At 48.5% G+C, this 12965-nt stretch overlaps 1 protein-coding gene across 7 annotated transcripts in view; it reads left to right on the top strand.

The window, feature by feature from the left end:
• Nucleotides 1-12965, top strand: part of Git (ARF GTPase-activating protein GIT1) — a 240005-nt gene that overhangs the window by 37524 nt on the left and 189516 nt on the right. The window lies entirely within an intron of this gene.

Below are 12965 nucleotides of genomic sequence, written 5' to 3'. Positions count from 1 at the left end.
TGCAAGAGGTGTTAGATCGTGAGGCCTACCGACGGGCTGATGTCCCGGTCCCATGGACTCCATCCTTGGACCCTGCGTCAACACCTCCAGAACGACGGCACAGCCAGCGGCTGTTGTTACCTCCCTGACCTCGTCACCAGCACTTGGACGGTCCTACGCCGACATCCAGCTAAGGTGACGTGGCCGCACCCTCCACCTGATCTTCCTCCTCTCGTGTCTCTTGAAACAAGGTGCCACCTGGGTTTTTGTCTGTTCTCTGCATCCGAGATAGCGTGCAAGCCACCCGCGTTTGGTAGCAAGACCGTATGAGTGTGACTTCGTGGTTTATGCGTGACGACCATTAGTGTGGTAGGACTGCGGAGTTTTCTGCAGCGTTATCTTGGTGTATGTGCAGTGCGCTATTTTGTTTGTTGTTCAGTCATGTATAAAAGGGAATTTTTTTTAAAATTTATTTATTTAATTTGTGGTGTTGATCAATTTAGAATGTTGCTGAATATGTTATCGCTTAATGCTAATTGATTAAAAAACAGAAGAAAAAACAACCACATGCCGCCAGTGGGATCCGAACCCACGACCTCCGAATTACACGTCCGGTGCTCTACCTCTGAGCTACGGCGACGGCTGTCAAATCTTATGCTTTCGGGGGTATTTATGTTTACAAGTAACCTAATCTTGAGAGTGTTCATCAGCGCCACCCACGTTCATAAGCGGCGGACGTGGAACGTCCTGAGTTACCGCAGGTGTGACGTAGAACGTCATCAAACGGAGAGGGTGGAAGCTGCGTGAGAACCCTCTTATGCTTCCTATGGCGTCAAGGCTGCCAGAACCGAGGCCCTCGCTAAGCAATTAAGCAAACAAGGGAAGAGGAATGAGGGGCTCGTTATAAATATGACAGAAGCCAACAGCCACAGAAACCAAGGGGCACAGGGGATTTTATTTATTTATTTAATTTGTGGTGTTGATCAATTTAGAATGTTACTGAATATGTTAACGCTTAATGCTAATTGATTAGAAAAGCAGAAGAAAAAACAACCACATGCCGCCGGTGGGATCCGAACCCACGACCACGAAACTTTCACTCTTGTTTCTGGTCCCTTGGACAAGTGCTGACCCCATCTGTTGATTACAGTTGTCACTTTAGCCAGTCAACATGCAGACGATAACTTTTGGGACACTATCTGTGACATGATAGGTTGGTATCATAATTTGGCCGAAACCCTTTTTCGGTTTCCTGGTTTCTGCCGTTTTAAGTTACTTCTGGATGTTTCAAAAATGTTTTTTTTTCTTGTACCGGAGAACTCTGAAGGATGTGATGTGATTATTAACTCAGGAAACAACCGCCACGATAGCATGGTAATTCTCTGCTTTGCATTCAGGTGCAGTTGAGCACTGCAGGGGCAGTTGAGTTGCCGCCAGTGGGGCCACCCTCCCCAGCAACGAGCAGTCTGTCTGCTCTCAGTCCGATGGTGGGCCTGGTTGCTTTTATGGGCCTTGAACTCGGGCAGAGGGAGTTAGCCAGCCCCCCTTCCCGACTCCGCTCTCATTCTCCTCCTCGTACAGGGCAAGCAACCCACCCACCACAAGGGTGTGGCGGAAGCGGCTTCTCCCGGGGACAGTGTAGAGGGACAGCGTTGCCACGCCCACGGAAGGCAGGGCAGGGTCTGTGGCCCTTTGTTGTTGGCACGAGCTGAGAGAGGGTGGCCATGTGGGCTGGCAGTCACCATCATGCCAGGGGCCACCACCATGACTGAACAGATGATGATGCTGGTCTGCACTGTCAGTGCTTCAGAGAAATGGACGAGTCCCACAGCACTCAGGACCTGTTGCCAACTGGAGGTCCCTGTGTGATGCCAACTCAGGGGGTGGTGGTCCCCCCCTCTGTGTTGCTGCCATGACATCCCTCCTGGGTGACCACCTAATCTTTCTGTATGCCACGGGCAGTGTTGGAGAATTGGCCACTGCAGCTCCCAGAGGCATCTCCTGTGGCAAATCATTATTGACATGTGCATTGCACTGTAGTGACCACACAGTGGTAAGGTCTCGAATTAGCCTAGACTTCAAGAGGGAACGGAAGAAACTAGTCAAGTGGAAGTGCATCAAAGGGTTAGCGGTAAGAGGGAAAGTACAGGAATTCAGGAGTTCACTACAGAGCAATCCTAGTGTTCAAACATTGAAAGCTAATCTCAAGGCTATCATTACGGAGTGCGCCATAGAAATAGGTGGTAGGATGGTTCAACCGGGTACCAGCAAGCTATCTCAGGAGACGAAGATCTGATTAAGAAACGCCAGGGTGTCTAACCCTACAGGCAGAATACAATTAGCAGAGCTATCGTAGTTGATTAATAAGTGCAAGGTAGCTGACATGAGTAACTTTGATATGGAGAGAATCAAGCATCCTGTAATGAACGTTACTGAGGTAATCGCTAATAGAGTCAGGACAACCTTCGAATTTAATCAACCAAATGATCAGGCAGCCTTTCGTAAAGGGTACTCAACAATAGACCACATTCACACTATCAATGAGGTGATAGAGAAATGCGCAGAATATAATCAGCCCCTATATATAGCATTCAGTGACTATGAGAAGGCACTTAACTCAGTGGAAACCACAGCAGTCATGCAGGCATTGGGGAGTCAGGATGTAGAAGAGCATTATGTAAAAATACTGGAAGATATCTATAACGGCTGCACAGCTGCCATACTCCAGCAATAAAATTCCAATAAGGAAAGGTGTCAGGCAGGCAGACACGACCTCGCCAATGCTATTCGCTGCCGGTTTACAGGAGGTATTCCGGGGCCAGTTGGGGATAAGATTTAATAGAGAATACCGGAGTAATTTGCAATTTGCTGATGGCATTGCCTTGCTAACTCTTTCAGGGGGTGAATTGCAAAGCATGATCAAACAGGCAGAGCAGAACGGTGTGTCCTAAAAAAAAACATGTAGAAGGCCATAGTAATGTTCAACAGTCTCGCAAGGAATGAGCAGTTCGGAACTGGCAGCAAAGTGCTGGAAGTAGTAAGGGAATATGTCTACTTAAGGGGGCAGGCAGCAGTGACAGCTGATCCGGATCGTGAGAGGGAAATAACTGGAAGGATAAGAATGGGGTGGAGCGCATATGGCAGGTTCTCTCAGATCATGAATGGCAGTTTACTATCAATATGTTCCTTCAAGGGAAGAGTACACAACACTTGTGTCTTACCTGTAAAAACCTATGGGGCAGAAACGTGGAGGCTAATGAAGAGGCATTGAGTAAAGCTGGAATTTGGGCGAGTTGGTAAGTATTCATATTAGGGGGTTGAACAGTGCAGCAAAGGTGGGACACACAGAAGACAAGCGCCGACTAGAAACTGATCTTATTGAAAGACAGAACGTGGAATATATGCAGGAAAAAATAACAAAAAACCGCAGTCAAATGAAACTATTTCTTGTGGGAGGCTAGATAGTTGATTTCTTTGTCAATCAATGTCGTGGAAGGGTGGCTGACGCACTTTGATCCCTGATTGTGGATAAAATACGCTTCCATGACTTCGCGTGTCACCTTGTCCTTGTGGCGAAAAGGCGCTGCTGTCCTTTTGTAGACAGGGGCGCACTTGCATTTTCTGCAACGAAATTTTGTGTCAGGAACCAGCCCTTCTTCAAACCTTCTGTCGTGTTCCCTTTCATGGTTGCACTCGCATTTGGCACAGTGGACGGCAACATGGCCGCGGGGGTCGTTTTTTCTTGGATGCTTGCTCATGCTCCATGAGCCGCTTGTTCAGGCAACGCCCTGTTTGTCCGACATAAACGGTGCCGCATGTGAAGGGTATCTGGTATACCACATTTTCTTCACACGAGACCGAGGGCGACACATGTTGTACCTGGCAATTTTTTTTCTTTGTTCCCTGTGCCTGTGCTGATGAATTATCTGAATGATGAATTATCTGCTTTGGGTATGGGCACGATTTTACTGCATTTCCAATCAAAGGGAAGTTCTGCTTTAGTCAAAGAAAGATTGAACATAATACATAAATATTTACTGGCATACCTAACAAGGAAAGCATTGGGCATACCATCAGCACCTGGTGACTTTTTGCTGTCGATATTCAGCAGTAACGACAGAAGGCCCTGTTCAGAAACAATGACATTAATAATTGGCAGACAATGTAACACTAGGTTGGAATGTGGTTTCTTACCACCATTGCTTGTGAATACTGAACAGAAAAATTGATTAAAAGCTGATGCCGCTTGCAGCTGTGACGTTATTGTTTCGCCATTTATTCATAATATGTATGTTATTTCCTTTTTAGGAGACAAATGCCAATAGAACTTTTCTGGCGCGTTGAGCAGAAAGCTCTTCATGGTGACATTGAAATAGTAGTCCTTGTTCCTTTTTATGCATTCCTTTACCTGCATACGTTACACACAGAGCTTATTTTTGTTGGCTGCTGAAGAAGAAAGCCGGGTTTGCTTTCTTAACTTTTTTGTTTTTCGCTCTAGCCAAATAACTTCTTTAGTCATCCAAGGACTAGTATTTCGTACTCGTTTCGTCACAGCCGGCACAAAATCATTCACGCACTTCATCACAAGACTCTTGAAAAAACACCACAGTGCATCGACAGAGCAATCGGTAGATTCACTTAAAGCAACAAAATCTGAGAACGAACTGTTCAACAAATCTAAGATAGCAACGTCGTTGGCACGTGTGAATTACGGGACTACGCGTATGTCATTGTTTTTCTTAGTAGCAGGAGCACATGCGAAATTCAGCGATGCCATCTTGTTGTCAGATATGCCATCGTAGACATGCGTAACTGGATTTCGGCAAAGCAGGCTGCTGCTCACGAGGAAAAGATCTAAAATTGATTTAGCGTCCTTTTGTATGCGGGTGCGTTCCTTCACTAGTTGAGTAAAGTTGTGAAAAAAGATTCAATCTAGAAATGACTCAGAAATGGCAGATAGTGGTTCAGGGAATTCACGGTCCCACTTGATGGAAGGCATATTAAAATCTCCAGCAAGTGCTGTGTTGCAAGTAGGAATGTTACTAGAGCATAGGAATTCATTCAGTACTTCAAAAAATGTGCTGTTGCTGTTTGGTGGCCGGTAGAATGTACCTACAATCCAGGTAAATTCGGCTAAAGAAACCTTTAGCAATAAGCATTCGATATCGTGTATGTCGGGAAGACTGGTTACATGCAATGACTCGGAAAATAATTGGTACGCCACTGCCCCGAGAGTTCCTACCTTTGCGAAGCATTCGGTAGCCTGCGGGTACTGTTTCAGCGCTCTCGATATCCGTGTGCAGCCAGGTTTCTGTTAGGCATACGATATGTGGCCTGTGTGTGAGCACGACACTGGGCGCATTTGTTTTTCAGTCCCGGACTGTCCGGGACTACTTGCGGACTCGAGTCCGGTATTTGTTTTTCTCGGGCAGCCCGAAAGCTCCGCCCACCTACTTGTATCGTCATAGCAACGCGTTCGTTTTTAGCCTATGGCAGTCCGCGGGCTGCTTGGGGCTGCTGAGAAGGCAGCAAACGATAGCTGCGCGCCGCGCTGGCAGCCATATTAAGTTAGACTCCGTGTGCATTTTGAGTGCTTTTCGTGTTCCTGGAGGTTGATATCATGCGTTAAACCTTCACATGAGCTCCGTAGCTCCTCTCTGAGCCATCGCAAGACTTTTTGTTCTTGCATCTTCGTTTATTTTCTTGAAATCCACCGCACACGGACGCGCGTTCGGAGCTGCGAGCGCGTATTGTTTGCTCGTGTCGTAGAGAGGTTCTTGTTCGCTTGTTTTGCCACATGCTGTCTGTACGCTTACCTGAAAGCATCGCAGGTGAACCACTCGTATACTGGAGCAGCTATAGAGCTTGTTGTCAACATTTTTGCGGAGGCTTTCGTCTATCCGCCTTTCCGCAACGAGTTGGGCTACTTTGTGCAAACTTCGCCGCAAGCAGTAGCGGCGAGCATACCTCCGAAGCTGAGTTCTGTAATGCACCTACGCTAAGCTGACAGTACAGTTTTTAAATCGACTCAGTATCATGATCGAGCGCACGGCGTTGCTTCGGCGTCGTAGTGGCCGTGGCTTGCATCGTCTGCTAGCAGATGACAGCGTCCTTGTACGGTAGCCGAGGGGGAGCCCGGCTCTGGCGCCGAGTTCGAAAGCAGCCTATGGCAAGTAGGTCATGTGACCATGACGCTTTTCCTGTCCGAGCGGAAGCCGAGACCTGCCAGCAAGTAGTCCGGGACTGGAAAAACAAATGCGGCCACTTTCTAGGTCAACTGTCTTATTAACGATGCTTCGTGCATTTAGCTGAATACACACAAACGACCTATCCTCGGGGGCTACAGTTCATGTACTCTGTTTATCTTTCCGGCTAACTGGAACCCGGATCTTTCGTTCCTCGTCCCATTCGAACAGGTCGTTGTCTATCTTAAGCTTATCGTATATGAGCTTGACTTTTTGGCCATTCTTTTTGTTAGAAGCGGCACTGTCCCACAGTTGCTTTCTTTTCATTCTTGTGGCTATGGAAAAATGCTTCAAGACAGGCACGTTTTCATTCTTTAGCTTAAAGCAATTCTTTTGGATATTCTGTAGCAAGGTACCCATGTGGGCTGGTTGGTGTACATCAGGCATAACTTCACCAGCAAAAGAACGAGACACGAGGAGAAGAAGAACACAGGACAACGCTGTCCTGTGTTCTTCTTCTCCTCGTGTCTCGTTCTTTCGCTGGTGAAGTTATGTCTTTTGGATATTCATTTTCTCACGGTGATCGTAGAACTTTATGATTGCCGGTCGTACCTTGTCGGGTTTATTCCGACCAATTCTTATGTAGTCGTTCGACCGAACTGACGTGTGCACCTGGAATGTCTACTACGGCGCCATATTCACGGAGAAAGTCCATGCCAAGAATAACATCCTTAGAGCAATTCTCCAATATCACGAATGTGGCGGGGCACGTCTCACCGTGAATCTCGACGCGGGCAGTGCCCTTGCCAACAGGGTTTGCGATGTGGCCGCCCACAGTACATATGGGCGGTCTGTCCCACTGGGTGGTGGTAACCTTGTGAAGACGCCGAGAGAAACTGCCACTGACGACCGAGTAATCAGCACTGGTGTCGACAAGCGGCGCACCCGTCAATTAAAACGTTTACATTGCTAGAGGCTACAAAACGGTTTGCGCTTCCAAGGATGCCATCGGTGGAGCTGCAACATTCTAACGTAGGCGGAGGTTCTTTGCATTGTGCGACTCCGGCAACGCCACCTCCAGGTGTCACCATGCACACTTTTCCCGAAGTGGCTCTCACAGCGAGACCCGCGAGAAGGGGACCGGGAGCTGTAACCGGCAATGGAGAACGTCGAAGTAGAGGCTCTTCACCATAGCAGTGGCACGGATCAGCTCGGTGGAAACCCCTTAGGCCGAGTTCGCGGTATGGACCGGAGCGATACATGTGGTCAGGCTCACTGCAGTGAAAACACAGTGGTCGCCGGTCTGCAGTCCTCTAGATGTTGGTTTTCCTGCGGCTCAGGGGTCCCAGGCATGCATCAGAGAGGGTCAGGAACTTGCGGTGTTGAGGGCCGGAATTGGGAGCGCTCTGGTCCTGGCGATGGATGGGAGGCGGACGACGGACTACGGCGGCGTAGCTCAGAGCTGCTGGTGTGTTGGCTGCAGCCACAATTGGGACGTCTTCAGGCTCCAGCGTGTGTCGCAGTTCTTCACAAACAGCCGACGCGATGGAGACAGATGCGGGCTGCTCAGGAGCAGGGAAGAGCTTTTTCAGCTCCTCGCGGATGACGTTGCGGATTATTTCGTGAACATCGGTGAGGCCAACTGCTCCCAGGCCAGACGAGGCAAGACTTGAGACGACAGGAAGGGCGCTCAGTTGCTGGAAGTGACTGATTGTTGTCGCCAATGCGTGCTCGATGTTGGTCGCTTCAGCGGCGAATCTGGCTACTGTGGTCGGAGGATTGCGGATGAGGCCTCCAAAGATGTCATTCTGGACACCCGTCATCACCTTTACCTCCTCAGTAGCCCGACGGTCGCCGCGGGCACCTAGAGCAGCATGTCTTCGACGAAGCTTCTGACGCTTTTGGTGGGGCCCTGGATGCGAGCGTGGAGCAGATCTTCAAATTGCTTTCGCCACTGCTGGTTCGCGAATGTTGAAGGCGGGGATGTCCTCGATCTCTTGGGTAAGAGTCCGAATTCCGGCGCTTGGCCTTGCTGACGTTGGCTAGCGTGAACCTCAGTTCTGCCGAGGGCTGTTCGACGGCCAGGATTTAGTGCGGGGCTCGAATTACGAGGCAGGGTGCGCTGCATGAGATGCGTTACCCAGCACCATATGTCACAGGCTTGATGGACAGGCTGGCAGCGAGGACAGGTGAAAGCAGGGCACAGAAAAGCAGACAGGTCCGCCAGCTGCAGCGTCGTCGTTGGCTCCTCTTCTTTTTCTTCCACTCGCAACTGTGCGATGTCCATGTGCTCCCAAAGTAAGCCTCCCTGTCCTGCGTTAGTTTGATTTCTAACCTTGCTTGAACCTTTGTGGTTTCATGCACAGGACCACCACATTGCTGAAAATGAGAGTAGGAACCATCACTCCTTTCCAGATCCCTCTTACCACTTTGTATCTATTGTAATTCCACAATTCCCTGTTTTTCATGACAGCTGCATTCGTACTATCTTTAGTCATTACATATTTTTCATGATCGGTGAGATACTCAGGGCCGTTATTTACCCACACCCCAAGATACTGGTATCTATCCACTACGTTTTGTGTCTTCCTATGCTTGCCGCCCTCACCATTAAATGCCGTGACTGCAGATTTTTCATTACTAAACTATTCTCTCCCTCTGTACCGCATATCAAGCTCTGCAAATCTTCCTTGCCATCAGCCATAGGCACTATATCACCCGCGTACATTAGTGCCAGTAATGACTGCTCAATCCGTTTTCCTTGATTGAAAAAAAGAAAGGTCACTGCGACACCAGCTCTCTCCCTGGTTAGTTAAGGTAACTAAAAAGGACACTGCACAGAACAGAGTGAGTCCCCACCCACTAAGGGCCTTAACCGTAAAGGCCTTTATCCAGAAGGCATGTACCGTGAAGGCCTTCACACAGGCCTGCCAGGTGTGGCAGGTTGCCCACGACCTGGTGGGCCACGAAGCAGGCTTCAGGCACTTAAGTATGTATGGGATATTGCTATTGCACTAAATACGTTTTTTTTTTCTTTTTCATGTTCCCAAGGTTGAAAGGTTGACCAATACTGATATGCGTGTTCCTTATTGATTTCCTGCATTATTTCTTCCTAGCCCATAACACACCGTGCTGTTGTTGGAGTGAAGGCAGACATGCTGTCTGTGCAATTCCGGTTTCTCCTCAAGCGCTCCTGTTTTAACAAGGTGACGACTGCGTCACTGACCACCAGGTCAAAAAAAAAACAACAACGAAAATTACATTCCAGGTTCCATAAGGGATCCTTGTCCAAAATATGACGACAGTCTTGGAAAAGGCTTATATAGCCCTCAGGATTCTTCGTAATCTTTTCCCATAGATATGATGAAGTGTGCCTTGATTCCTGTTCAGCGTGTCTGACAGCACCTGGGTGGGTTAAGAACAGTCTTACTGTCTTCTGTCTTGTCTACAGTCTTGTCTTTTTTTGAAACAGTCTTATTATGAACAAGGGCCCCATACGGGACCTGAAACATCATTTTCGTTTTAGACTTGTTCAGTGACTTGTAATAAAAACAGCGCAAGGACACAGGACGAGAACGGAGAGTAGACACACACGGCGCTGAACTTGCAACTAAGTTTATTGGAAAAACACGCTGCTTTTCAAGGCAGGGCGTCAAGAAAGAGCGCGCATGCGCTTTGTCAAAGATACACTTATCGGGTAATAAAATGTCTCCTAAAGGCACGTGTGATTATCGGTGCTAACCACTGTTTAGCAACTTCATTTCCTTAGAGGACAATGCTACTGAAGGCTGGCTGACGCATCTGTTTCCTTTCCTCAAGATATGAAATGCCTCTGCTACTTCCCTCGTGCTACGATCGTTATGTATGAACAAGATTTCGGTGTCAACAAAAAACGGGGTGCACTTACACTCGAGACAATGCTTGGCCAAGTTTGTTGAACTCTTACCCAAAGAATTTTGGTGCTCCAAATGCCATACATTAATGCAGCGACCTGTCTGGCCAATATAAGTACGGCCACAGGACAGAGGAATCTGGTAGACCACAGCAACCTTACACGAGACGAACCTGTTTGCATGATTAATTTTACACCCTGTTTTCTTTCCCATTCCATCCCTCTTCCTTTGAACAGCTGCCCCCACTTTGCCTACCTTATTAGGTGCCGAGAACACAACGTTGACACCATACTTGGCCCCCACTTTCTTGAATCTGTGCGAAAGGGAATGTACGTACGGCATTACAGCTATATTCTTTGTTCTATCGTCCACACTAGCGCGCTGCTCAGAGTCACGTTCGGAGGTTTTCAATTTCTTCAGGATCTTTTCCGCACACGAAACAAGAACTGAGTCTGGGAAACCTTGTTCTTGTTTCGTGTGCGGAAAAGATCCTGAAGAAATTGAAAACCTCCGAACGTGACTCTGAGCAGCGCGCCAGTGTGGACGATAGAACAAAGAATATAGCTGTAATGCCGTACGTACATTCCCTTTCGCACAGATTCAAGAGAGTGGGGGCCAAGTATGGTGTCAACGTTGTGTTCTCGGCACCTAATAAGGTAGGCAAAGTGGGGGCAGCTGTTCAAAGGAAGAGGGATGGAATGGGAAAGAAAACAGGGTGTAAAATTAATCATGCAAACAGGTTCGTCTCGTGTAAGGTTGCTGTGGTCTACCAGATTCCTCTGTCCTGTGGCCGTACTTATATTGGCCAGACAGGTCGCTGCATTAATGTACGGCTTTTGGAGCACCAAAATTCTTTGGGTAAGAGTTCAACAAACTTGGCCAAGCATTGTCTCGAGTGTAAGTGCACCCCGTTTTTTGTTGACACCGAAATCTTGTTCATACATAACGATCGTAGCACGAGGGAAGTAGCAGAGGCATTTCATATCTTGAGGAAAGGAAACAGATGTGTCAGCCAGCCTTCAGTAGCATTGTCCTCTAAGGAAATGAAGTTGCTAAACAGTGGTTAGCACCGATAATCACACGTGCCTTTAGGAGACATTTTATTACCCGATAAGTGTATCTTTGACAAAGCGCATGCGCGCTCTTTCTTGACGCCCTGCCTTGAAAAGCAGCGTGTTTTTCTAATAAACTTAGTTGCAAGTTCAGCGCCGTGTGTGTGTCTACTCTCCGTTCTCGTCCTGTGTCCTTGCGCTGTTTTTATTACAAGATGCTTAACCAACTCGCCCAAACTGCCATTTTACTATTGTTCAGTGACCCTATCTTCGCGTTGTTAAAATGTTTCATCCTGGCCGGACGGTATTCCGTTGAATGTTGGAATAAATGCCCCTGTCAGAAATATCAGTGGCCACGCTTCTGCCAATCGATCATTACGCCACCCCTGTTTGAGCCACCCAGCCGCGGTGGCTCAGTGGTTACGGCGCTCAGCTGCTGGCCCGAAAGACGCGGGTTCGATCCCGGCCGCGGTGGCTGAATTTCGATGAAGGCGAAATTCTAGAGGCCTGTGTGGTGTGCGATGTGAGTGCACGTTAAAGAACCCCAGGTGGCCGAAATAACCAACAGGATAACCAACCAATAGCTACTGTATCAGGAGTGCATCGTGACAGGCAGAAAGTGTGACTCATTGGCAAGGGAAACTTCTGGACAAATGAGTCGTTGCACCCTTTGTGGAGCCTTGACTGTAAATGTTGACATGGGTCACTTGTACGTTTGCATTTTTGTTTCCTACGCACAAAGATTTCGGTTGCAAGCCAGTGCCTTCCCTCACTGGGGTGAAATAACCGTCAAGTCCTATTTGCTGCCGGCCGCTATGCCGTGTGTGTCCCACTCCAAGTGTCAGGCTGTACAGGCCGAGGCGGCACAGAGGCTTGCTAAGAACATTATTGAACTCGTTAAGGCATGAATTTGGGCCTGTTGGTCATCCAGCTAGTGCAGGGAACGGGACGGGACCACGAGTGCTACTAACAACAAGGCTTTCTTGCAGCGAGGCAGTACATAGGAATACACAGACTAACAGAAAACAAAGAACCACAAACGCGGCAATCAAAAGTTGAGAGCTATCTAAGAAAGCTATCTCTTTAGCCAGCAGACTGAAATCATCATCATCATCAGCCTGATTATGCCCACTGCAGCGCAAAGGCCTCTCCCATGTCTCTCCAATTAACCATGTCCTGCTCCAGCCGCGGCCACCATATCCCCGCAAACTTCTTAAAGGTACCGTGACCACCCTCTGGTCGAAAACACTCTCTACCTCTCTTGGAGCGAGCCTCCTCTCCTTCCGTTCCCTCCTCGAGATTTTTCTCTCCCGTTCCTCATCAAGTAGGCTTGGCAAGGCAAAATCACCCCTTCGTTCTCCGATGTTAGCCGGAGGCGTGGTGTCTGTGGAGTGCGTCACATGTCTACGTCATGGCCCCGCCTTCAATAGAATTCTTTTCTTGGTTTTTGCTACTGGGTCTATTTGAGGAGAGAGGGGGGGGGGGGGGGGCGCTGCGGGTTTCCTAACATCCTCTCTGTTTTGCTCTATGGGTCTGCTCGCGGTGTTTTGCCGCTAGACTTGTTAGAGAGGGCATCCTTTCATACATCTGTTTGTCATTCCCAGATAGCGAGCCACCTTTTCATTTTTTTTAGGCCTCCCCAACGTTGGTCACGAGCGGAGGGGCGGAAGTCTGTTGTGTGCGGAAGTCGGAAGTTGTGCGGAAGTCGGACCCGGCAACCGCCCGTTTGCTTTTCTCCATGTGTGTTTGTTTTCTGTGTGTTTGTGTCTTTTCTCCGCTCCAAAGCCCATGTCATTCATTGGAGTTAAGGCGTACGCAAGATGCACGAAGGATAAGCGGTGCGTGTGCGGAGCGGT

The sequence above is a fragment of the Amblyomma mixtum genome, chromosome 8 (genome assembly GCF_055824585.1).
Source record: "Amblyomma mixtum isolate Tamu chromosome 8, ASM5582458v1, whole genome shotgun sequence".
NCBI lineage: Eukaryota > Metazoa > Arthropoda > Arachnida > Ixodida > Ixodidae > Amblyomma > Amblyomma mixtum.
Note: the sequence above shows the minus strand (reverse complement) of the source record. Positions and strands in the feature narration are given on the sequence as shown.